Here is a 24,642-nt window from a genome sequence, read left to right as displayed (position 1 = left end):
ATCTGGGTCTTTGAAAGTCATTAAACACCTGGCCTCGTCACCTGCAATTTCACACACAGGTAAACCCATATATTAAACATCTTTTCCATTCTTGTGTTTTGCGGGGAAGGCCTAGAGTTGTTTCCACCTTGCACTGTGTATTTATTCCCCACTCTCACTACCACACCCACACCAGCACACTGAGCCATCTTCTCAACACAGATACCGCGAAATTCGGTGAGTCCTACGCTCGTTGATTGAGGAAGTTCCCTAACACCTTTTCCTAAGTGATTTATTTTGTTTATTAACCTTACTGTCCTCTTCTCTGTTACATAAGTCCTTCCAACATCGCCATACTCTGCATAGATAACCTACAAAAAGATATTAACCAGCCATATCCAAAAATAAGTTGCTGAGGAAGAGGTGTTAGGGAGCTTCCTTACCCGACGGGAATATAACCCAATAGTTTTGAGGCAGGAATGAGTCTCCTTGGTTACTAGTCAAATCAACCCTCCAGTCTAACTACACCTGGCCAAAAACTTGACTGAAAGGAGTTAGAGATCTTCAAGTGTAAAAAAAAAAAAAAAAAAGCTCTGTAGTCTAAAATCTCTTAATAAATAAATAAATAAATAAATAAATTGCCTATATATACCATGATAAAGAAAAAACACGTCGTCGGAATGAAGGGATTAAATTCTCTTTCTCTTTTACTATATATATATATATACTTTTTTTTTTCTCTGTCTTTCTCTCCGTCTTGCTATACTAGGCCTACTAAAACTGGATTTTGTGGGGAAGATTGACATCCAAAATTAAGCCTTCCTCAAGTTAGCAAAGTACGAATGAAGAATGTCTGTAGGATGAGTAAAACCTAAACTAAGCTTTTCTCATGCTAGCAAAGTACAAATGAAGAGTACCATTAAGAAGAGTGAGTGTCTAGGGAAAATGAAACTACCCACGTATTCCCAGCGTATTGCAAGAGATTGAAAGGGAGGGGTTGGTGTGTAAAGAATGGAAATGTTACGATACCAAAGTATTGACCAACACCGATACTGTCACTGATTTACTTTCTCCCCTTCTCTCCCTCTCCATCTCTCCTCTTTCTTCTCCTTCCTCCCCCGTCTCTCTCTCTCTCTCTCTCTCTCTCTCTCTCTCTCTCTCTCTCTCCCGCGTCTCTTCTTTCCCCTCTCCCTCCTTCTCTCTTACTTTTCCTCAGTCCTTCCCTTCCTTCCATCTTCCTTCCTCTCCCCTCCCTCTTCCTTTCCCCTCTCCTTCCCCTTCCTCTTTCCTCCCCTTTTTTCCCTCTCTTTCTCTCTCTCCCACCTCCCCTCCTCTCTTCACCAGTCTCCCCTCCCCTTAACTCTCTCACTATCCACCCTATCCTATCATCTCACTGTCTTTCATCTCTCTCTCCCTCTCGTTTCTGTCCTTCCCCACTCTACCCCATCCTCTCTCTCCCTATTTCTCCTCCTCCTCCTCCTCCTCCTCCTCCTCTTCCTCCTCCTCCTCCTCTCCTCTCAAATTGAAGGAGATAGGACTACTGTCACTGGTACCTTTGAAGTCAATATTCAAGATGAGTGAGTGAGAGACGGAACCACTCACCCCACTCACCCCTCACCCCACTCACCCCTACCCCAACTCACCCCACTCACCCCTCACCCCACTCAGCCTCTCATTCCGCTTACTCCCTGTCTCTAATGGACCTCTCTCTTAAATTGAACAAAATCGCCTAATAGTGCTTCGAAAAAATTGACACTTAGCATCGTAATGAATTGGTTTTCTCTCATTTTTCTTTCATTTCTCCTCTCTCTCTGTCTCTCTCTCTGTCTCTGTCTGTCTGTCTGCTTGTCTGTCTGTCTGTCTCTCTCTCTCACACACACACACACACAGACACACACACACACACACACACACACACACAGAACGGCAACTTCACCTGTCTCACGTATCAGGTGTTCACTCAAGTAGACACAGATCAGTTTTCCTTTTCTTTTTGTGCGATTTTTTTCCCATCAGTCAGTGAGTTAAAATCCGTCTGTCTTAATCCTACCTCTGGTCTGTCTGCTCTTCGGTCCTTTACGCAGACCAGCACCTGGGGATTTTGGTCACCTGAAAAACATCCAATCGTGAGATCAGTGTGGTCTCGATTCGTCAAGGCGAAAAGAAGGGAAGGCTGATGACCTGTAAAATTGGTCTTTCTCGAGATGACCTACGACGAGGGACCCTATTTTAAGATCTCTTCATTTCGAGATAAAGGCATCATCTCCCGGGGTCCTATCTCGCCCCTCCAGCTCAAAATCTCTCTCCAAAGCTGAATATCATCGTCTAGTGATAGTAGTAGTAGTAGTAGTAGTAGTAGTAGTAGTAGTAGTAGCAGTAGTGGTAGTAGTAGCAGTGGTGGTGTTGGTGGTTATGGTAGTAGCAGTAGTGGAGGTGGTGGTGGTGGTGGTGGTAGTGATGGTGGTGTTGTTGGTGATGGTAGTAGAAGTGGTAGTAGTGGTGGTGTGGTGGTGGTTGCAGTAGCAGTAGTAGTAGTAGTAGTAGTAGCAGTTGTAGTAATAGCAGTGGTGTTCGTGGTGGTGATGGTGTTGGCAGTGCTAGTAGTAGTAGTAGTAGTAGCAGCAGCAGCAGCAGCAGCAGCAGCAGTAGTAGTAGTAGTAGTAGTAGTAGTAGCAGTAGTAGTAGTTCTTCTGAAACTTGAATCTGATAGACTGAACCCTGAAATTACTCTTCTTTGGCAATCCACCATCCTCTCTTCGGGGGATAGGGGGGGAGCTGAAGGACCTGCAGTAATAGAAAGCAAAATTAAGATGTTTTATAGACTTATTACCTCACAGCTCCTAATCACCCTCATCAACCCCAGTGTCTAGACCAAATGACCTTGATAACTGCCCAATCAGTTTTTTGTGGCTTTGATGTAGGGAGAAACCAGCTAAAAGTGAAAGTGGCTGGTGTAGGGTGCAGGGTGTGGGTGTGGGTGTGGGTGTAGGTGTGGTTGTAGGTTGTTGATGTGGGTGTGGGTGCTGGTGTGGATGTGGGTGTGGGTGTGGGTGTGGGTTGTTGATGTGGGTGTGGGTGCTAGTGTGGGTGTGTGGAACGGGTCTGAGGTGTGTGTTGGTGTGGGTATATATGTTGATGTAGTGTGGATAATCAGTCTGCTGTGGGTGTGGGTGTGGGTGTGAGGGTGTGGGTATAGGTGAGATTGTGGGTGTAGATATGGGTGTGAGGGTGTGGGTGTAGGTTGTTGATGTGGGTGTGGGTGCTGGTGTGGGTGTGTGGCACGGGTCTGAGGTGTATGTTGGTGTGGGTGTGGATATTCAGGCTGGTATGGGTGTAGGTGTGGGTGTGGGTGTGGGTGTGGGTGTGGGTACAGCTTTTACGCCAAACAATCTTCATCTGTACCCACCACGCTCACTACCTTTCCTCAGGTGATCCACAGCCCATGTTCCCGTTGCCATAGAAACATTCCGTGGTCCATTCTCCTTAGCGATTTATTTTACATACTGTAGTACACCTTAGCCTTTCCGGAGTAATGTTCTCTCTCTCTCTCTCTCTCTCTCTCTCTCTCTCTCTCTCTCGAAATGAAAAATAATATATACATCTGTCTGTCTATCAATCATTCTATCTATCTATCTATCTATCAATCTGCCTACCTGATGCCGCTTCCTGTGAGGGGTGGATTTACTAAACCAGAAAATAATAGCCTCCACTCAGGTCAAAGCTACGAAGCCTAAGCAAAAATATACGGAATGAAGGGAAAGTAGTGTTTCCTTCCCTCGTGCTTAATTTCACTTGTATATTACCTTACTTGTGTGTGTGTGTGTGTGTGTGTGTGTGTGAGAGAGAGAGAGAGAGAGAGGGAGAGGGAGGGGGGGAGGTAAGAGGAGGAAAGAGGAAAGCAGAAAGAGCGGTGAAAGGGAAGTGAAGATGTGAGGTGCAAAACAATGAGAAAGAATGAGAGACGAGGCTTCTTATTTCAGAGCTGAGGTTAATGGTAAACAGAGAGAGAGAGAGAGAGAGAGAGAGAGAGGGGGGGGAGAGGGAGGGAGAGAGAGAGAGAGGGGGGGAGAGGGAGGGAGAGAGAGAGAGAGAGAGAGAGAGAGAGAGAATGTGTCAAGAAAGATAGTGGTATACAAAATTGAAAAAAAAAGACGTGGGGAGAGATGATAGTATGGAAAGAATGAGAGAGACATAGATAGATAGATAGATAGATAGATAGAGATAGAGAGAGAGAGAGAGAGAGAGAGAGAGAGAGAGAGAGAGAGAGAGAGAGAGACAGCAATAAACAAAAGAGTGATGCGTTGCGTGCGTACCTTAACTGCTGGGACTTCCACTCAGCTGCCATTACAAGGTACTAGGCAACGTCACGCCACCTTTCACGAATACACAGCTGTCTAGTGAGTGTGTGAGTGAGTGAGTGAGTGCGGGAACATGCGGGAGGCTGACTTGTATGGCCAGAGCACATAGCAAAACCTACTGAATCATCCTACCACATAAACTGCTCTCACAGGCCTTTAGCACAAATAATGATAATAATAATAATAATAATAATAATAATAGAGACGGTGGACACTGAGAAAGAATAATAGATTGCCAACTCCTACTGTGATTTTTCGTCTCTCTCTCTCTCTCTCTCTCTCTCTCTCTCTCTCTCTCTCTCTCTCTCCCGTTTTCGTTCTTTCCTTCTTGTTTCATTTTTTTATTTTTTACTGGAGTGTCTTTGGTTAATTGTACATGTGTTGTTGGTGGCGTGACATTGAAGGTTATTTAGTTTCGCCATCTGTGTGTGTGTGTGTGTGTGTGTGTGTGTGTGTGTGTGTGTGTGTGTGTGTGTGTGTGTGTGTGTGTGTGTGTGTGTGTGTGTGTGAAACCTTCCCTCTGTTTCTCATTCCCCCATCCCTCCCTCTCTCTCTCTCTCTCTCTCTCTCTCTCTCTCTCTCTCTCTCTCTCTCTCTCTCTCTCTCTCTCGTAACTGTCTAGGGAGAGATCGTAATCCTCTCGCCCCGTAGGATTTTACGAGAGAGGGAGGAAGGGAGGTACGGAGCTGTGTCTAGAGCAAGTACGTCAACCCCTGCTGTGGTGGTCTGTGGGGACGATTGACATCTCTCTCTCTCTCTCTCTCTCAGTGACATGTTGATGAAGGCTCTATGAAACTCCTCCAGGTAATAATAATAAAGATAATAATAAGAAGAAGAAGCGGTGGCAAGGCACAACAGACCCGTCCCCGGCAGTCATTTTAGTGCTGACGTATAAACACAACAGGATATGCAGTCAAAGATGTCACATACCATATTTGGAATAAACCGGGTGAAAATTGATGATTTTACTCCCATTTGAAATTTTAGGCCTGACTCACCTGACACTGACCCCCCTACAGCTAACTGGGGGGGGGGGTGACCTCCTTGATGTAATGAGGCATGTTATAGGATGTAGAATTGAAAGATGCATCTTTAGGGTTTGGTTTCATGTCGATATGACGAATTTGAAAGGAGTTATGGCGAAGATCGATTTTTTTTTTTACATTTTTGGGCTTACAGCCTAGGCCTTGGGACAATTTGGCCCAAAACTTAATCAGGTTATCAGAGGGTCATAGCCCATCAGCCCTGTAATTTTAGTAAAAATCGCACCAGTAGTTTCCGTGTAGAGTTGTTAACAGACAGACAGACAGACAGATAAACCACGTGAAAACAATACCTGTCCCCGAGCCCCTCCGGGGAGGGGACGGGTAACAATGTTGTTTTGAATGGGTTAAGTAGCTCCTTGACACCTATTCCTTAGCGATTTATTTTTCATAGCAAACCTTAATATTATCTTTGATCTATATACAAAAAATTATTTGAAAAAAATTCTTAAGTAGTATCCTAATTTATTCCATTTTTTCCATTTTCCCTTTTTTGGTATTCAGGGAAAATTTTTGAGTTTATGAGCATTAATATTTGTCTTTCTTCTTACCATTATTTTTTTATTTGTTTTTTCTTCTACTATGTTCTGTTTCTTTAAATTTTTTCTTTGATTTTTCCACATGTTCTTATACTTTGTTATAATTCTGAGTCCTTCCCTCGCTTTCCCCACTCCCGTCAAATTTCCCCCCACTCCCCCTTACGCACTTTTCCACCCTCCCTCACACACTCTTCCACACCTTCCGCCCTCCCTTACATGCCCTTTCACCCTGTGTGACACACTCACACCCTACCCAACACACTCTCACACCCTCCTCCCCACACACACTTCCTCACACACTCACACCCTTCCCCACACACTCTTCTACTCTCCCTCGCACACCCTTCCACTCTCTCTCAGACACTCCTCCACTTTCACACACCCTTCCATCCTCCCTAACTCACCCTGCCACTCTCCACTCTCCCTCACACACTCACACCCTTCCTCACACACTCCGCTCTCACATACCTTTTCACCCTCCCTCACACAGTCTTTCACCATCCGTAACACACTTCTATAGCGAATTTACTCTAACGAAGATCCCTAACCCCTTTCAGCTCAATTGTGTATTTAGAGTGGAGGTTTGATTTGACTAGTAACCAAGGAGACTCATTCCCACCGTACAGCAAAGTCTCATCGAATTTCACACAACCACGACTAGGGAGAGTGTGGTAGTGGGCCAGTTCTGTTAGGTGAAAACAGACACTAACCATATCGACTCAGGTCACATCTTTCAAACGCTTCACCAATAACACTCTCCATTATACTCACGCACTCTCCCTCCCCGTCCCCCTTCCCCTCTCCCCCTCCCCCTCTCCCCTTCCCCCCTCCCCCACTTCCCCCTCCCTCTCACCCCACTCACCTCTTCTCCCTCTCAACGTCACAGCTCGTGGGGGTCGCCGCTATACCAGAACGGGGTCGGGGCGGCTGGTAGAGTTGCTCAGTGAGTCTATTTCTGTCTCATTCTGTGTCTCCGTCTCCTCTCCGTCTCTGTTCCTGTCTCTGTCTCTGTTCTAGTCTCTGTTTTTATCTCTGCCTCTGCCTGCCTTTTTCCCTGTCTTTGTATATGCCTGTCTGTCTCTATCTCCTGTCTGTCTGTACCTCTCTCTCAACACCTTTTTCTGTACCCTCTTAATTCTTTATGTCTCTCTTTTTGAACCTTTACGACTCCCCCCTCCTCTCTCTCTCTCTCTCTCTCTCTCTCTCTCTCTCTCTCTCCACATCTTTTTGCCATGTTACTGTCTGCACGTCTTTTTTTTTTTTCATTGCACTTGTTTATGCCCATTTTTCGTACATCTCATATTTTCTCTTTACATGTTTTTTCCGTATGTCTTTTTTTCAATATTTTTTTCCCTGTTCGCATACTTTTCGTCTCTATTTTTTGCGCATTTTTCCTCCCAATTTTTCGTTTTGCTCTTTTTGCTTCGCTTTTTTTATGTGTATTTGTTATATATATCTTTTTCTTCTCATTCTAGTTTTCTATACCCACTTCAGGTCCCATATTATCGTCCGTCGAAGGAAGCTCCCTAACACCTCTCCCTAAGCAACTTGTTTTGTTTATGGCACCTTACTGGCCATCTCCGTATTACATAAATTATTCTGATAACACGATACTCTGCGTAAATAATATACTACAAGATATTAACCACCTATATCCAAAAATAAATCGCTAAGGAAGAGGTGTTAGGAAGCTCCCTTAACCTTCCCTCCCCTCGGCTTCTTTATCACTTCTCCTCCTTTTATTTCTTCCAAACAACCTTCATTTTTTTCTTCTTCGCCCTTCCTCCTAATCCTATTTTATTCCTGTCTTCTTCTTCCTCCACTTATCCTCCCCTCTCCCCATTATTGTCTCCATCCTTTGAGTCTCTCTTCTTTTTCGCTTGTTTTTCTTCCCTATCGTCTTCTGTCCACCCTGCCCTCATCCGTCATACCTCCATATCATCTCCTTCCTCCTCCTATTATCTCCTGTTATCATCGTCTTTCCCCTCCAGTTCCTTTATCATTTTTTTTTTATTTCTCTCCATCACTCCCTTTTCGTTTCCTTGCCTCCTTCCTCCTCCTCACATCCTCTCCTGTTCCCTCCAAAATCTGTATCCATTCTTCTTCTTTGTCCACTTAAATTTTCTAGCCTCTTTAAGTCATTCCTCTTGTTCTCTCCTTCCTAACCCCCTCTCTCCTCCTCTCAGTCCTCATCTCAGCTTCTGTCTCCTCCAGTCGCATTTTTTTCTCCACAAAACCCATTTCATTTTTCACGTTCCATTTGTCTTGCGTTGCTCCATCTATTCTTATTTCATGTCCTCAAAGTCCTCTCCTCATTTTCTGTCTCCTGGCCTCATCTCATCTCATTTCTCCTCTCAAGCTTCCCAGACCTCCTTTGCCCTTTCCCCCAAGACTATTTTTCATCCTCTCGCTCCCTCAGCCCAACTCATGACCCTTTCTCCATTATGTTTCTCGATTTTCTTTCTTCTCTCATAGTCCCCCCCCTCCTCCCTCCTCTCCGCAGCTCCGTTTTCTTTGGCTTCTTGCTTTTGGATCTCAGAGGCTTCCATTTTTCGATTACTGTGTCCTCATGGCCTTTTGTGGACTCAGCCTTTGTTTCTTCTTTTTCATTACTTATTCGGATGATTTTGTGTGTGCGTGTGTGTGTGTGTGTGTGTGTGTGGTGAGGTTGAGAGCTGTAATGTCCTCTGCTGATTTTTACTCTTGATTTCTTTGTCTTTGTGTACAGATTTTATTTGTTTATGTTATTGCCTTTTTCTTATTGTTTTTGTTGATTTTTTAAATATTTTTGAATACTGGAATCTTTTTTTTAGGCTTATTTTAATGTTACGTCCTCTCTCTCTCTCTCTCTCTCTCTCTCTCTCTCTCTCTCTCTCTCTCTCTCTCTCTTGAATACTAAGCCTCGTTGTGGATTTAGCTCAAGTTAACTGTTATTGGTTTTGCTGGCATGAGAGAGGGAGAGAGAGAGAGAGAGAGAGAGAGAGAGAGAGAGAGAGAGAGAGAAGCAATAACGGAAAATAACCAGTATGCACACCAACACTTCCAGTTTTTCGTAAAATTTGAGAGCAAGAGTATCGATAACCAATGGAATTCAGAGAGAGAGAGAGAGAGAGAGAGAGAGAGAGAGAGGAGGGAGGGAGAGTAGGGTGAGGAGGGAGGGAGGGAGAGTAGGGTGACACACTAACACAATACTCACGTCCACTCCTTCACAAATTTATTAAACGTTCAAATAAATAACTTACCAATAAAGGAGAGGGAGAATAAGGGCAGGGGGGGAGAGGGAGGGGGAGGCCAAGGATGAGATGGAGGGATGGAGTGGAGAGGTATATGAGAGAGGGGGTGTATGAGCTGGGAACAGGGCAGTGAAATGGCGTTGGACAAGGCGACATGGAGGTGATTTGTTTTTGGCCACCCCTTATGGGATTAAGGCGTCTGGCAATAGACAGATAGGCTAATTATGCTGTTACACTGAGAGATGGATAATTAAGGGCATTGAGAATAAAGACTAGGGTTAATTATCGCTATTACATTATTATTATATAATAATAGATGTTGGAGAGGGACGCCTTCAGGTGGTGGCACTGATATAACCAGGAGGCTCTACTGCCCTGTTATACAAAGGTCTCTTATTTCCCTCCTTCTCCCCCTGAAAAGATGAGGGGGGACTGAGGAAAATTTCAGTCTGCAGTCCACAGGGTTCACCTTTCACTTGAGTCTGGGGTTGCAACTACTACTACTACAACTATTACTACTGCTGCTACTGCTACTACTACCACTACTACTACTGCTACTACCGCCACCACCACCAGTACCACTACCACTACCAAAACGACAACGACCATCACCACCACCACTACTAACTACTACTAATACTACTACTGCTACTACTACTACTACTAATACTACTACTACGACTACTACTACTACTACCACCACCACCACCACCACCACTACTATTACTATTTTTTTTATGCAAGAAAGAAGGAACCAAAGGCCAGCAGCCCGCAAATCGTTCCAAGAAAAAAAAAATACAAAAGAGGGCCAAATTCAAGATCCGTTCATTTTGAGATGCCCGGACACACTGCGTTTGAAAGACTGGAGATCATAGGAAGTAGGAAGTACAGGCAGAGGGAGACAGTTCCAGAGTTAACCTGTTGCATAAATGAAGGACTGGGAATAACGGTTAACTCTTGCATTAGACAGTTGGACAGAAAAGGGATGAGAGTTTGCTGCTAAACGGGTGCTAGGCGCCCGTTTTGGAGGTGGAGGGATGCAAGCAGACAGTTCAGAGGAGCAGTGACCGTTGAAGTAGCGATAGAAAAGAGATAAAGATGCAACGGTGGGACGAAGAGACAGAGGTTGCAGGGAGCCAGTGAGAGGAGGAGAGTTAATGAGGCGAAAAGCCTTTGACTCCACCCTATTGATAAGAGCTGTATGTGGGGAGCCCCCCACTCATAAGAGTTGTACTCCACACAGGGGCGGATAAAACCCGTGTATAGAGTCAACAACTGTGCAGGGGTAATGAAGGTACGGAGTCGGCTTTGCACACCCAATCTCTTGAAACCAGATTTTACTAGAGATGCAATATGATCCTCCCTCAATCTCTATCTCTCTCTCTCTCTCTCTTTCTCTCTCTCTCTCTCTCTCTCTCTCTCTCTCTCTCTCTCTCTCTCTCTCTCTCTCTCTCTCTCATCTTTCGTCTGCCTGTATGTGCTCTCCATGTCTTCTGCTTGCTTGAACCTTCGTGGGGGACGACCTTGCTTCTCACGTCTCAGGCTAACTCCTTCCCTCCTTCCTTTCCTTCCTTCCTTCCTTCCTTTCTTACTTAATTCCCTCCTTTCTTTCATCGACGCCTCCTTCCCTCCTTCTTTCCCCTTCCTCACTTTTTCCCTTCCAGTTCCACTTTCCTCATAATTCTTTGTACCATTTCCACCCCTTTTCCTTCCTATTCCTTTTCACCTCCTTCCCCCTTCTTCCTCCTCCCAGTTCTTTTCAGCATTTCCTCTCTTCCTTCCATTTTCTCCTTCACCCCCTCTTTCTCTCCCCTCCTTCCTATCTTAAACCTTCCTTTCCCCTCTCCCACCCCCCCTCTTTCTTTTTCTTGCTCTTCATTTGCTCCAGTTTTTGTTTTCCGTTTGTCTTCCCACATTCCTTTCTTCCAATCTTGTCCCTTCCTCTCTACTCTCACCTCCTTGCCTCGTACCCTCTCTCCCCCCCTCCTCGCCTCTCCCTACGACTACCCCCTTCCTTTCCTCCCCCTACCCCTCCTTCTCGTCTCTTCACAAGGGCCAAGTTAAATTCCAACTCAAGTACCAACTGAAGTTCAAACTCAAGTGCCAACTCAAGTCCCAACACAGGTACCAGCTTCAGTCCAAACACAAGTACCAACTTAAGTCTTAAAGCAAGTACCAAATCAAGTCCTAACTCAAAAGCTAATTTAAGTCCCAACTCAAGCGCCAACAAAGGTCTCAACTCAAGCGCCAACTTAAGTCCCAACTCAAGCGTCAACTTATGTCCCAGTCGAATCACCAATTTAAGTCCCAACTCAAGCACCAACTCACGTGTCAACTAAAGTTCCAAATCAACTGCCAACATAAATTACAACTCAAGTGCCAACTTATGTCCCAACTCATGAGTCAACTTTAGTGACAACTCAAGCGCCAACTTATGCTCCATCTCAAGCACCAACTCAAGTGAAACCTTAACTGCCAAATCAAATGCCAACTTGGATCAAAACTCAAGCGCCAACGTAGGTCCCAGCTCAAGCGCCAACTTAAGTCTCAACTCAAGCGTCAAATTATATCCCAACTCAAGTGCCAACATCAGTCCCTACTCAAGAGGAAATTAAGTCCCAACTCAAGTGCAAAATTAAGTCCCAACTCCAGTGCCAACTTAAATCCCAACACAAGCGCCAACTTGACTCCAAACTCAAGTGTCAACCCATGTCTCAACTCAAGCGCCAACCAAGTCAGAACTCAAGCTCAAACTTAAGTCCCAACTCAAGTGTCAACTTAAGTCCCAACTTAAGTGACAACGTGCCAACTCAAGTACCAACTTAGGTCCCAGCTCAGGCGCCAGAATACATCGCAACTCAAGCAAAAAAATAAGCACCAACTCAAGCATCAACTTAAATTCCAACTCAAGCACCAACTCAAGTCCAAAATCATTCACCACATAAAGTCCAATATCAAGCACCAACTTAGGTCTCAACTCCAGTGCCAACTTAAGTCTCAAATCAAGTGCCATCGTAAGCTCCAACTCAAGTGCCAACATAAGTGCCAAGTCAAGAGCTAACTTAAGTGCCAACTAAAGCGCCAACTTATGTTACAACTCAAGCGCAAACATAAGTCCCAACTGAAGTGACAACATTAGTGCCATTCAAGTGACAACATAAGTGCCAGCTCAAATGCCAACTTAGGCCCGAACTCAAGCGCCAACTTTGGTCCCAGCTCAAGTGACAACTAAATGCCCGACTCAAGCGGCAACACAAGTCTCAACTCAAGCGCCAACTCAAGTCCCAGCTCAAGCGCCATCTTAAGTCCCAACTCAAGCGCCATCTTAAGTCGCAACTCAAGCGCCATCTTAAGTCCCGACTAAAGCGCCATCTTAAGTCCCAACTCAAGCACCAACTTAAGTTCCAATTCAAGCACTAGCTTTGGTCCCAACTCAAGCTCCAACTGTTAAAGCTTCGTAGCCAACATTTATATATATGTAACTCTTAATTCTTGCAATAGGTGAGTCTTGAGTTTTGGTTAAAGTTATTTTGGTAACTGAAGAGCAGGAGGAGTTAAAGATGAATACGGGGAGTTGATCTTGGTTTATTATCTTCAATGAAAGTCTAAGTTGAGTAGCGTATGTATTATACAGAGACTTAATATACTAAGTATAGTAGGACCCCTCTTCTTATTCGCTCTCTCCACTACCTGTCGGTTCTATAACCTGTCTCCTGAGCTGAAATTCCTACATTCTTGTGTAACAGGGGTCGTGTCACGTGCACTCTACTGTCGTGGACGCTTCTAGAATACTGTATGCCTGTGTGTATGAACTGCTTCCAGTGCACGATCAACATTCCTTCACTTAAAGAGTTGGAAGCAAATTTACCGTTCCCACACCTTGTCTGGTGCTCTGTCTATCTATCTATCTATCTATCCATCATGCTTTCTGTTATGATTAGTATTTATAATATGGAGTCCTGGCACAACTTAAGTCCAACTTAAGTGCCAACTTAAGTGCCAATCATGTGTAAACGTTAGTGATAACTCAAGTGCAAACATAAACGCCAATTAAAGTGCCAATGTATGTGCCAACTTTAGTGCCAACTTAACTGCCAACTCAAATGCAACATTAAGTGAAAACTTAAATGCAACTTAAGTGCAAACTTAAGTGGTGACGTAACTGCCAACACAAGTGTTAACTTAAGCTCCGACTGAAGTGCCAAATCAAGTCCCAACACAAGTGTCAATTTAAATCCCAAATCAAGCACCAACTAAAGTTCAAACTCAAGTACCAACTCAAGTCCCAATACAGGTACCACTTGGGTCCAAACACAAGTACCAACTTAAGTCCTAACACAAGCGCTATCTTAAGTCCCAACTCAAGCGCCATCTAAGGTCTCAACTCAAGCTCCAACTTATGTCCCAACACAAGCGTCAACTTATGTCCCAATCGAATAACCAATTTAAGTCCCAACTCAAGCACCAACTCACGTGTCAACTGAAGTTCCAAATCAACTACCAACGTCAATTACAGCTCAAGTGCCAACTTATGTCCCAACTCATGAGTCAACTTAAGTGAAAACTTAAGCGCCAACATATGCTGCATCTCAAGCACCAACTCAAGTGAAACCTTAAGTGCCAACTCAAATGCAAACTTGGATCAAAACTCAAGCGCCAACGTAGGTCCCAACTCAAGCGCCAACTTAAGTCCCAACTCAAGCGTCAAATTATTTCCCAACTCAAGTGCCAACATCAGTCCCTACTCAAGAGGGAATTATGTCCCAGCTCAAGTGCAAAATTAAGTCCCAACTCCAGTGCCAATTTAAATCTCAACTCAAGCGCCAACTTGACTCCAAACTCAAGTGCCAACCCATGTCTCAACTCAAGCGCCAACTAAGTCAGAACTCAAGCTCAAACTTAAGTCCCAACTCAAGTGTCAACTTAAGTCCCAACTTAAGTGACAACGTGCCAACTCAAGTACCAACTTAGGCCCCAGCTCAGGCGCCAGAACAAATCGCAACTCAAGCAAAAAATTAAGCACCAACTCAATCATCAACTTAAGTTCCAACTCAAGCATCACCTTAAGTTCCAACTCAAGCACCAACTCAAGTCCAAAATAATGCACCACATAAAGTCCAATATCAAGCACCAACTTAAGTCTCAACTCCAGTGCCAGCTTAAGTCTCAAATCAAGTGCTATCGTAAGCTCCAACTCAAGTGCCAACGTACTGTAAGTGCCAACTTAAGTCTCAAATCAAGTGCCATCTTAAGCTCCAACTCAAGTGCCAACGTACTGTAAGTGCCAACTCAAGAGCTAACTTAAGTGCCAACTAAAGCGGCAACTTATGTTACAACTCAAGCGCAAACATAAGTCCCAGCTGAAGTGACAACATTAGTGCCAACTCCAGTGACAACATAAGTGCCAACATAAATGCCAACTTAGGCCCGAACTCAAGCGCCAACTTAGGTCCCAGCTCAAGTGACAACTGAAGTCCCAACTCAAGCGGCAACACAAGTCTCAACTCAAGCGCCAACTTAAGTTCCAATTCAAGCACTAGTTTTAGTCCCAACTCAAGCGCCAACTTAAGTCCCAACTCAAGCGTCAAATTATACCCCAACTCAAGTGCCAACATCAGTTCCTACTCAAGAGGAAATTAAGTCTCAACTCACATGCAAAATTAAATCCCAACTCCAGTGCCAACTTAAATCCCAACTCAAGCGCCAACTTGACTTCAAAATCAAGTGCCAACCCATGTCTCAACTCAAGCGCCAACTAAGTCAGAACTCAGGCTCAAACTTAAGTCCCAACTCAAGTGTCAACCTAAGTCCTAACTTAAGTGACAACGTGCCAGCTCAAGTACCAACTTAGGTCCCAGCTCAGGCGCCAGAATAAATCGCAACTCAAGCAAAAAATTAAGCACCAACTTAAGCATCAACTTAAATTCCAACTCAAGCACCAACTCAAGTCCAAAATAATGCACCACATTAAGTCCAATATCAAGCACCAACTTAAGTCTCAACTCAAGTGCCAACTTAAGTCTCAAATCAAGTGCCATCGTAAACTCCAACTCAAGTGCCAACGTAAGTGCCAACTCAGGGGCAAACTTAAGTGCCAACTAAAGCGCCAACTTATGTTACAACTCAAGCGCAAACATAAGTCCCAACTGAAGTGACAACATTATTGCGAACTCAAGTGACAACATAAGTGCCAACTCAAATGCCAACTTAGGCCCGAACTCAAGCGCCAACTTTGGTCCCAGCTCAAGTGACAACTAAAGGCCCAACTCAGGCGGCAACACAAGTCTCAACTCAAGCGCCAACTCAAGTCCCAACTCAAGCGCCATTTTAAGTCCCAACTCAAGCGTCATCTTATGTCCCAACTCAAGCACCAACTTAAGTTCCAATTCAAGCACTAGCTTTAGTCCCAACTCTAGCTCCAACTCAAGTCCAAACTTAAGTGACAACTTAAGTGCCAATCAAGTGTCAACATAAGTGATAACTCAAGTGCAAATGTAAGTGCTAACTTTAGATCCAACTTAAGTGCCAACTCAAATGCAACATTAAGTGAAACCTTAAATGCAACTTAAGTGCAAACTCAGGTGGTGACGAAAGTGCCAACTCAAGTGTTAACTTAAGCTCCGACTGAAGTGCCATATTAAGTCCCAACACAAGTGTCCATTTAAATCCCAACTCAAGCACCAAGTAAAGTTCAAACTTAAGTGCCAACTCAAGTCCCAATACAGGTACCACTTGGGTCCAAACACAAATACCGACTTAAGTCCTAACACAAGCGCTAACTTAAGTCCCAACTCAAACGCCAACTAAGGTCTCAACTCAAGCGCCAACTTAAGTCCCAACTCAAGCGTCAACTTATGTCCCAGTCGAATCACCAGTTTAAGTCCCAACTCAAGCACCAACTCACGTGTCAACTGAAGTTCCAAATCAACTGCCAACGTCAATTACAGCTCAAGTGCCAACTTATGTCCCAGCTCATGAGTCAACGTAAGTGACAACAAGCGCCAACTTATGCTGCATCTCAAGCACCAACTCGAGTAAAACCTTTAGTACTTACTCGTGAAAACTTGAATCAAAACCTAAGCGCCAACGTAGGTCCCAACTCAAGCGCCAACTTAAGTCCCAACTCAAGCGTCAAATTATATCCCAGCTCAAGTGCCAACATCAGTTCCTACTCAAGAGGAAATTAAGTCCCAACTCAAGTGCAAAATTAAGTTCCAACTCCAGTGCCAACTTAAACACCAACTCAAGCGCCAACTTGACTTCAAAATCAAGTGTCAACCCATGTCTCAACTCAAGCGCCAACTAAGTCAGAACTCAAGCTCTAACTTAAGTCCCAACTCAAGTGTCAACTTAAGTCCCAACTTAAGTGACAACGTGCCAACTCAAGTACCAACTTAGGTCCCAGCTCAGGCGCCAGAATAAATAGCAACTCAAGCAAAATATTAAGAACCAACTCAATCATCAACTTAAGTTCCAACTCAAGTCCAAAATCATGCACCACATTAAGTCCAATATCAAGCACCAACTTAGGTCTCAACTCAAGTGCCAACTTAAGTCTCAAATCAAGTGCCATCGTAAGCTCCAACTCGTGCCAACTTATGTGCCAAGGCAAGAGCTAACTTAAGTGCCAACTAAAGCGTCAACTTATGTTACAACTCAAGCGCAAACATAAGTCACAACTGAAGTGACAACATTAGTGCCAACTCAAGTGACAACATAAGTGCCATCTCAAATGCCAACTTAGGCCCGAACTCAGGCGCCAACTTAGGTCCCAGCTCAATGACAACTGAAGTCCCGACTCAAGCGGCAACACAAGTCTCAACTCAAGCTCCAACTTAAGTTCCAACTCAAACGCCATCTTAAGTCCCAACTCAAACACCAACTTAAGTTCCAATTCAAGCACTAGTTTTAGTCCCAACTCAAGCTCCAACTTAAGTCCAAACTTAAGTGTCAACTTAAGTGCCAATCGTGTCAACGTAAGTGATGACTCCAGTGCAAACGTAAACGCCAATTCAAGTGCCAGTGTAAGTGCCAACTTTAGTGCCAACTTGTGCCAACTCAAATGCAAAATTAAGTGAAAACTTAAATGCAACTTAAGTGCAAACTCAAGTGGTGACATAGGTGTCAACTCAGGTGTAAACTTAAGCTCCGACTGAAGTGCCAAATTAAGTCCCAACACAAGTGTCAATTTAAATGCCAACTCAAGCACCAACTAAAGTTCAAACTCAAGTGCCAACTCAGGTTCCAACACAGGTACCACATGTATCCAAACACAAGTACGAACTGAAGTCCTGATACAAGTACGATCTCAAGTCCTAACTCAAGCGCTAAGTTAAGTCCCAACTCAAGTGCCAACTTAAGTCTCAACTCAAACGCCAACTTAAGCCTCAACTCAAGCGCCAACATATGTCTCAAGCCAAGTGCCAATCTAAGTCCCAACTGAAGCACCAAACTAAGTCCCAACTCAAGGACCAACCTACGTACATAAGTCCCTACTCAAGAGGAAACTTAAGTCCTAACTGAAGTGCAAAATAGAGTCCCAACTCAAGCATCAAATTAAATCCCAACTCAAGCGCCGATTTAAGCCCAAATTCAAGCGCAGACCTAAGTCCCAACTCAAGCACCAATCAAAGTCCCAACTGAAGCTCAAGTGCAAACCTAAAACCGAACTCAAGCGCAAACTTAAAGTCCCAACACAAGTGTCAACTTCGTTCCCATCTTACAGTATGCCCCAATTTAAGTGCCAACTTAAGTGCCTTAAGTGGCACTCAATTGTCACCCAAGTTCCACCTTAAGTTCCACTTAAGTACCACTTAAGTGCTACCTAAGTGGCACTTAAGTGGCACTTAAGTGGAACTTAAGTGGCACTTAAGTAGAACTTAAGTGGCACTTAAGTAGAACTTAAGTGGCACTTAAGTGGCACTTAAGTGGCACTTAAGTGGAACTTAAGTGGCACTTAAGTGGAACTTAAGTGCCACTTAAGTGCCAATTAAGTGCCACTTAAGTGCCGCTTAAGTTCCACTTAAGTGCCGCTTGTATTCCAACCTAAGCGGCAACATAAGTGGCAACTTCAGTGGCAACTCAAGTGGCAATTTAAGTGTCAACCGAAGTGCCAACCTAGATGGCAACTTAAACAGCAACTTTAGTGACAACTTAAGTGGCCACTTAAGTGCTAAGTTACATGGCAACTTTAGTGTCATCTTAAGTTGTAACTCAAATGCCAACTACAGTGGCAACTTATGTGGCAACTTAAATGCCAATTCAAGTCCCAACGTAACTGCCAACTCAAGTCCCAACCTAAGTGCCAACCTAAGTTCCAACTTAAGTGCCAACCTTAGTCCAACTTAAGTGCTAACTTAAGTGATAACTTAAAAGTGTTAACTCAAGTTTTAAGTGCCAACTCAAGTGTTAAGTTCTGACTCAAGTGCCATCGTAAGTCCCAGCACAAGTGCCAACTAAAGTGCAAACTCAAGTGCCAACCAAAGTCCAAGCTCTAAGTGCCAACTCCCCCAAACACAGGTACCAACTTATTTCCAAACACAAGTTCCAACTCGTCTAAACTCAAGGGTTAACTTAAGTCGTAACTCAAGCGCCAGATTAAGTCCCAACCCAATCGCCAACCTAAGTCTGAACTCAAGCACCAACTTAAGTCCCAACTCAAGCACCAACTTAAGTCCCAACTCAAGCACCAACTTAAGTCCCAACTCAAGTATCAACTTAAGTCCCAAATCAAGCACCAACTTATGTTCCAACTCAAGCGCCAACATTAATCCAAACTCAAGTGAAAGCTTAAGTGCCTACTCAAGTGCCAACTTGGGTCCCAACTCAAGCACAAACTTAGGTTCCAACTCGATCAACAACATAAGTCCCAACTCAAGCGCCAACCTACGTACCAACTCAAGTGCCAACCTCAGCCCCTTTTCAAGAACAAACTTAAGTCCCAACTCAAGTGCAATATTAAGTCCCAGCTCAAGTGCCAACTTAGATCCCAACTCAAGCGCCAACTTGAGTCCAAACTCACGCGCCAACCTATGTCCCAAGTTAAGTCCCAACCAAAGTCTCAAATCAAGCACCAACCTAAGTCTCAACTCAAGCTCAAACTAACGTCCCAGCTCAAGTGTCAACTTCAGTTCCAAATCCAGTGACAACATGCAATCTGAAGTGCCAACTTAGGTCCCACTTCAGGCTTCAACATAAGTCCCAACACAAGCAGAAAGTTAAGCCGCAACTCAAGTGCCAGCTTAAGTCTCAAATCAAGCACCAACTTAATCTCAACTCAAGGGCCAGCTTCGGTCCCAACTAAAGCACCAACTTAAGTTCCTGCTCAAGCGCCAAATTAAGTCCAAACTCAGGCACCAACTTAAGTCCCGACTCAAGTGCCAACTTAAGTCCCAACTCAAGTGCCAACTTAAGTCCTAACTCAAGTGCCAACGTAAGTTCCAACAGGTGCCAACATAAGTCCAAACTCAAATGACAACTCAAGTACCAACTCAAGCGCCAACTTAGGTTCCAACTCAAGTGACAACTTTATTGCTACTTCAAGTGCCAAATAAAGTGTTATCTCAAGTGCCAACTCAAGTGGCATGTCCCAAATCAAGTCCCAACTCAAGTGTCAACGCAAGTCCCAAGTCTAATCCCAACTCCCTTTGTTCCAGCTTCTTTTGTTTTCATTTAGGCCAAGGTGAAGGTAGGGGTACTATTTTGGGGCAATGGGGAGGGTTAAAGGCAAAGATAAATGTGTTTAGGGAGAGAAAGGGAAAATTTAGGGGAGATATAAGGACAGAGTGAGACTTGCTACGTAATGGGAAATATATTAGGGGCAACAGAGGGAAACTTTAGGGAAATCTAGGGACGTAGAAAAGTATCATAGGGGTAATACAGGGAAATATTACAGATATTTAAGAAATTAGGAAGAAAATAGTAAGGAATTAATTGCAAACTAAATCGCCAAGGAAGTGCTGCTAGGGAGGTCTCTCTCTCTCTCTTTCTCTCTCTCCCTCTCATTCACACACACACACATACACACACACACACACACACACACACACACACACACACACACACACAAGTAGACCAATATCCACCCTATAAGAATTACATCAAATTACATACTTGAAACAGTGAGCAATCTGTCTCCTGTGTACCAATTTGTCAGGGAGAGAGAAAAGAAAAGGGGTTGGGTTTTGAGAGAGAGAGAGAGAGAGAGAGAGAGAGAGAACTTCCTTTGTTACGAGTGAGGCTTGTCCATGTTTAAGAGTCTTTGATGCTGTGTTTCATCTCGGGAACGGGCTTATTATTTCTCTGGCCAAATGAAAGAATATTACCTTGTCTACCGACCCCCTTTTCCACCCAGTTTATCCCACCCATTCCTCTGTCCACCCAGTCTATCCCACCCATTCCTCTGTTTACTCATCCTATCCCACCCATTTCTCTGTCCACCCAATCTACCCCACCCACTCCTCTGTCCTACCAGCCCATCCCAGCACAAGTGCCAACAAAAGTGCAAACTCAAGTGCCAACTAAAGTCCAAGTTCTAAGTGCCAACTCCTCCCAACACAGGTACCAACTTAATTCCAAACACAAGTTCCAGCTTGTCTAAACTCAAGGGTTAACTTAAGCCCTAACTCAAGCGCCAGATTAAGTCCCAGCCCAATTGCCAACCTAAGTCTGAACTCAAGCACCAACTTAGTCCCAACTCAAGCACCAACTTGAGTCCCAACTCAAGCACCAACTTGAGTCCCAACTCAAGCACCAACTTGAGTCCCAACTCAAGCACCAACTTGAGTCCCAACTCAAGCACCAACTTGAGTCCCAACTCAAGCACCAACTAAAGTCCCAACTCAAGCACCAACTTGAGTCCCAACTCAAGCACCAACTTATGTTCCAACTCAAGCGCCAACATTAATCCATAAAAACTCAAGTGAAAGCTTAAGTGCCAACTCAAGTGCCAACTTGGGTCCAAGCTCAAGCACCAGTTTAGGTTCCAACTCGAGCAACAACTTAAGTCCCAACTCAAGCCCCAGCCTAAGTACCAACTCAAGTGCTAACCTCAGTTCCTACTCAAGATCAAACTTAAGTCAAAACTCAAGTGCAAAATTAAGTCCCAGCTCCAGTGCCAACTTAGATCCCAACTCAAGAGCCAACTTGAGTCCAAACTCACGCGCCAACCTAAGTCCCAACTTAAGTGCCAACCAAAGTCTCAAATCAAGTACCAACCTAAGTCTCAACTCAAGCTCAAACTAACGTCCCAGCTCAAGTGCCAACTTCAGTCCCAACTCCAGTGACAACATGCAATCTGAAGTGCCAACTTAGGTCCCACCTCAGGCGTCAACATAAGTCCCAACACAAGCAGAAAGTTAAGCCTCAACTCAAGTGCCAGCTTAAGTCTCAAATCAAGCACCAACTTAATCTCAACTCAAGGGCCAGCTTCCGTCCCAACTAAAGCGCCAACTTAAATTCCTACTCAAGCAGCAAAGTAAGTCCAAAGTCAACCGTCAGATTAGGCCAATCTCAAGCGCCAACTTAAGTCCCAACTCAAGGGCCAAATTAAGTCCAAACTCAAGCACCAACTTAAGTCCCGACTTAAGTGCTAACTTAAGTCTCAATTCAAGTGCCAACGTAAGTTCCAACAGGTGCCAACATAAGTCCAAACTCAAATGACAACTCAAGTACCAACTCAAACGCCAACTTAGGTACCAACTCAAGTGACAACTTTATTGCTACCTCAAGTGTCAAATAGTCATCTCAAGTGCCATCTCAAGTGTTATGTCCCAACTCAAGTCCCAACTCAAGTGTCAACTCAAGTCCCAAGTCTAATCCCAACTCCCTATGTTCCAGCTTCTATTATTTTCATTTGGGCCAAGGTGAAGGTAGGGGTACTATTTTGGGGCAATGGGGAGGGTTTAAGGCAAAGATAAATGTGTTTAGGGAGAGAAAGGGAAAATTTAGGGGAGATATAAGGACAGAGTGAGACTTGCTACGTAATGGGAAATATTTTAGGGGCAATAGAGGGAAACTTTAGGGAAATCTAGGGACGTAGAAAAGTATCATAGGGGTAATACAGGGAAATATTACAGATATTTAAGAAATTAGGAAGAAAATAGTAAGGAATTAATTGGAAACTAAATCGCCAAGGAAGTGCTGCTAGGGAGGTCTCTCTCTCTCTCTCTCTCTCTCTCTCATTCAAACACACACACACACACACACACACACACACACACACACACACACACACACACACACACACACACACACACACACACACACACACACACACACACACACACACACACACACACACACACACACACACACAAGTAGACCAATATCCACTCTAGAAGAATTGCATCAAATTACATACTTGAAACAGTGAGCAATCTGTCTCCTGTGTACCAATTTGTCAGGGAGAGAGAAAAGAAAAGGGGTTGGGTTTTGATAGAGAGAGAGAGAGAGAGAGAGAGAGAGAGAGAGAGAGAGAGAGAGAGAGAGAGAGAGAGAGAGAGAGAACTTCCTTTGTTACGAGTGAGGCTTCTCCATGTTTAAGAGTCTTTGATGCTGTGTTTCATCTCGGGAACGGGCTTATTATTTCCCTGGCCAAATGAAGGAATATTACCTCGTCTACCGACCCCTTTTCCACCCACTCTATCCCACCCACTCCTCTGTCCAACCAGCCCATCCCATTCATTCTTCTGTCCACACAGCCCGTCTCACCCATTCCTCTGCCTATCCATCCCATCCCACCCATTTCTCTGTCCACCCAGCCTCTTCCACCCATTCCTCTGTCCACCCAGCCCCTTCCACCCATTCCTCTGTCAACCCAGTCCATCCCACCCATTCCTCTGTCCACCCAGCCCCTTCCACCCATCCATCTGTCCACCCAGTCCATCCCACCCATTCTTCTGTACACCCAATCCATCCCACCCATTCCTCTGTCCACCCAGCCCCTTCCACCCATCCATCAATCCACCCAGTCCATCTCACCCATTCCTCTGTCCACTCAATCCATCCCACCCATTCCTCTGTCCACCCAGCCCGTCCCACCCACTCCTCCTCCCACTCAGCCCATTTTTTACCCAGTTTTTGAAGATATCATGGCGCGACGCAGATCAGACGGTCGACTAATGCGATTGTTTTTGCTCTAGGTATCCCCTGACGATTTTATTTATTTATTTATTTTTATTTATTTATCTATCTATCTATCTGTCTGTCTGGCATTATCTATTTACTTATCTATTTATCTATTTATGTGACTACCTGATATTATAAAGAGACTAAGCAGAAAAAGAGTACTAGAGTCTACCCTACCATGAGACACGTAATAATTCCATAGTTTAATATATATAATGCGTATATATGTAAAAAGTATGTGTATTGTGTTCAGGGTGTAATTTGTATGAATATGCATCACCTGGCTTCGCACCTGTTCTGTTATCACGCCAAAACAGGCCTAACAAACATAACACACTCCATTTACCTTCATAATGGCTTTAGTTCAACACTCTGGCCTCCGAATTACCTACATCTCTCTTCATTTCGGCTAAATTCGGATGATTTTAACGCTCAGGATTCTAGGGCCCATATTTTCGTCGGTTAAGGACGCTTCCTAACGCATTTTCGTAAGTGATTTATTTTGCACATTGCACCTTACTGACCTTCGTGTTATAAATCATTCTGATATCACCATACTCTGCACAGATAACGTGAAAATGCATACTAATCAGCCATGTCCAAAAATAAATCGCCAACTGTACAAATTCAGCCAAAAAAAAAAAAAGTCCTTTCTTCCTGCCTACAAAAGACAAATTTATAGAGCTCGTAGACAAAAGTGTTATACTTCCTCTTACTAAGGACGAATTTCTAGAGCTGATACAAAGACGAGTTATATTCCTTCTTACGACGAAGGAATTTCTAGAGCTTGTTCAAACTAAGCACAGCCAAAGAAGTATTTTATACCACTAATAGACGAATTTATAGAGCTCGTATTGACTCAGCACAGCCCTAGAGTTAACCCTTCCATTAAGCAGCCTCCTTTAAGCTGAGTATAATCATCTTGGAGTAGCGGAAAATACTTAAAAGACATCATTGTATTCTAGGGGCTATTTGGGACTGCTTCGTACCCTTTCATTACGACAGGTCACTTCTAAGCTGAATAAAAATGGAGTCAGAGAAAATAGACTAAAAACACATCGCACTGAGTTAACAGGAATATAAACAGTAGGCGTTGGCTGTGTGCGTTCATGACTGTTGATTTAAAGTTCCAACATTTGTTCTGAAAAATTACATCATGCCTGTTTATTCCTCCGTCCAGGCATTTCCTCTGATTTGGTGGCAGCCACAGCGCACAATGATGATGATGATGATGATGATGATGATGATAGACACAGATATCGTTTACTAACAGGCAATACTAATAAGGATGATGATGATGATGATAATGAAAGGCAATTTAAATATGGACGATGATGAATGCAAGTATGTTTTAAGGACAGAC

At 44.1% G+C, this 24,642-nt stretch overlaps 1 protein-coding gene across 1 annotated transcript in view; it reads left to right on the top strand.

The window, feature by feature from the left end:
• Positions 1–24,642, top strand: part of LOC145416493 (uncharacterized) — a 164,568-nt gene that overhangs the window by 96,459 nt on the left and 43,467 nt on the right. The gene's annotated exons all lie outside the window — the stretch shown is intronic.

Source organism: Coenobita brevimanus, chromosome 106 (assembly GCF_032717465.1).
Source record: "Coenobita brevimanus isolate Jiangsu-jjx chromosome 106, ASM3271746v2, whole genome shotgun sequence".
Classification (NCBI taxonomy): domain Eukaryota; kingdom Metazoa; phylum Arthropoda; class Malacostraca; order Decapoda; family Coenobitidae; genus Coenobita; species Coenobita brevimanus.
This window is presented reverse-complemented; position numbering and strand designations above follow the sequence as displayed.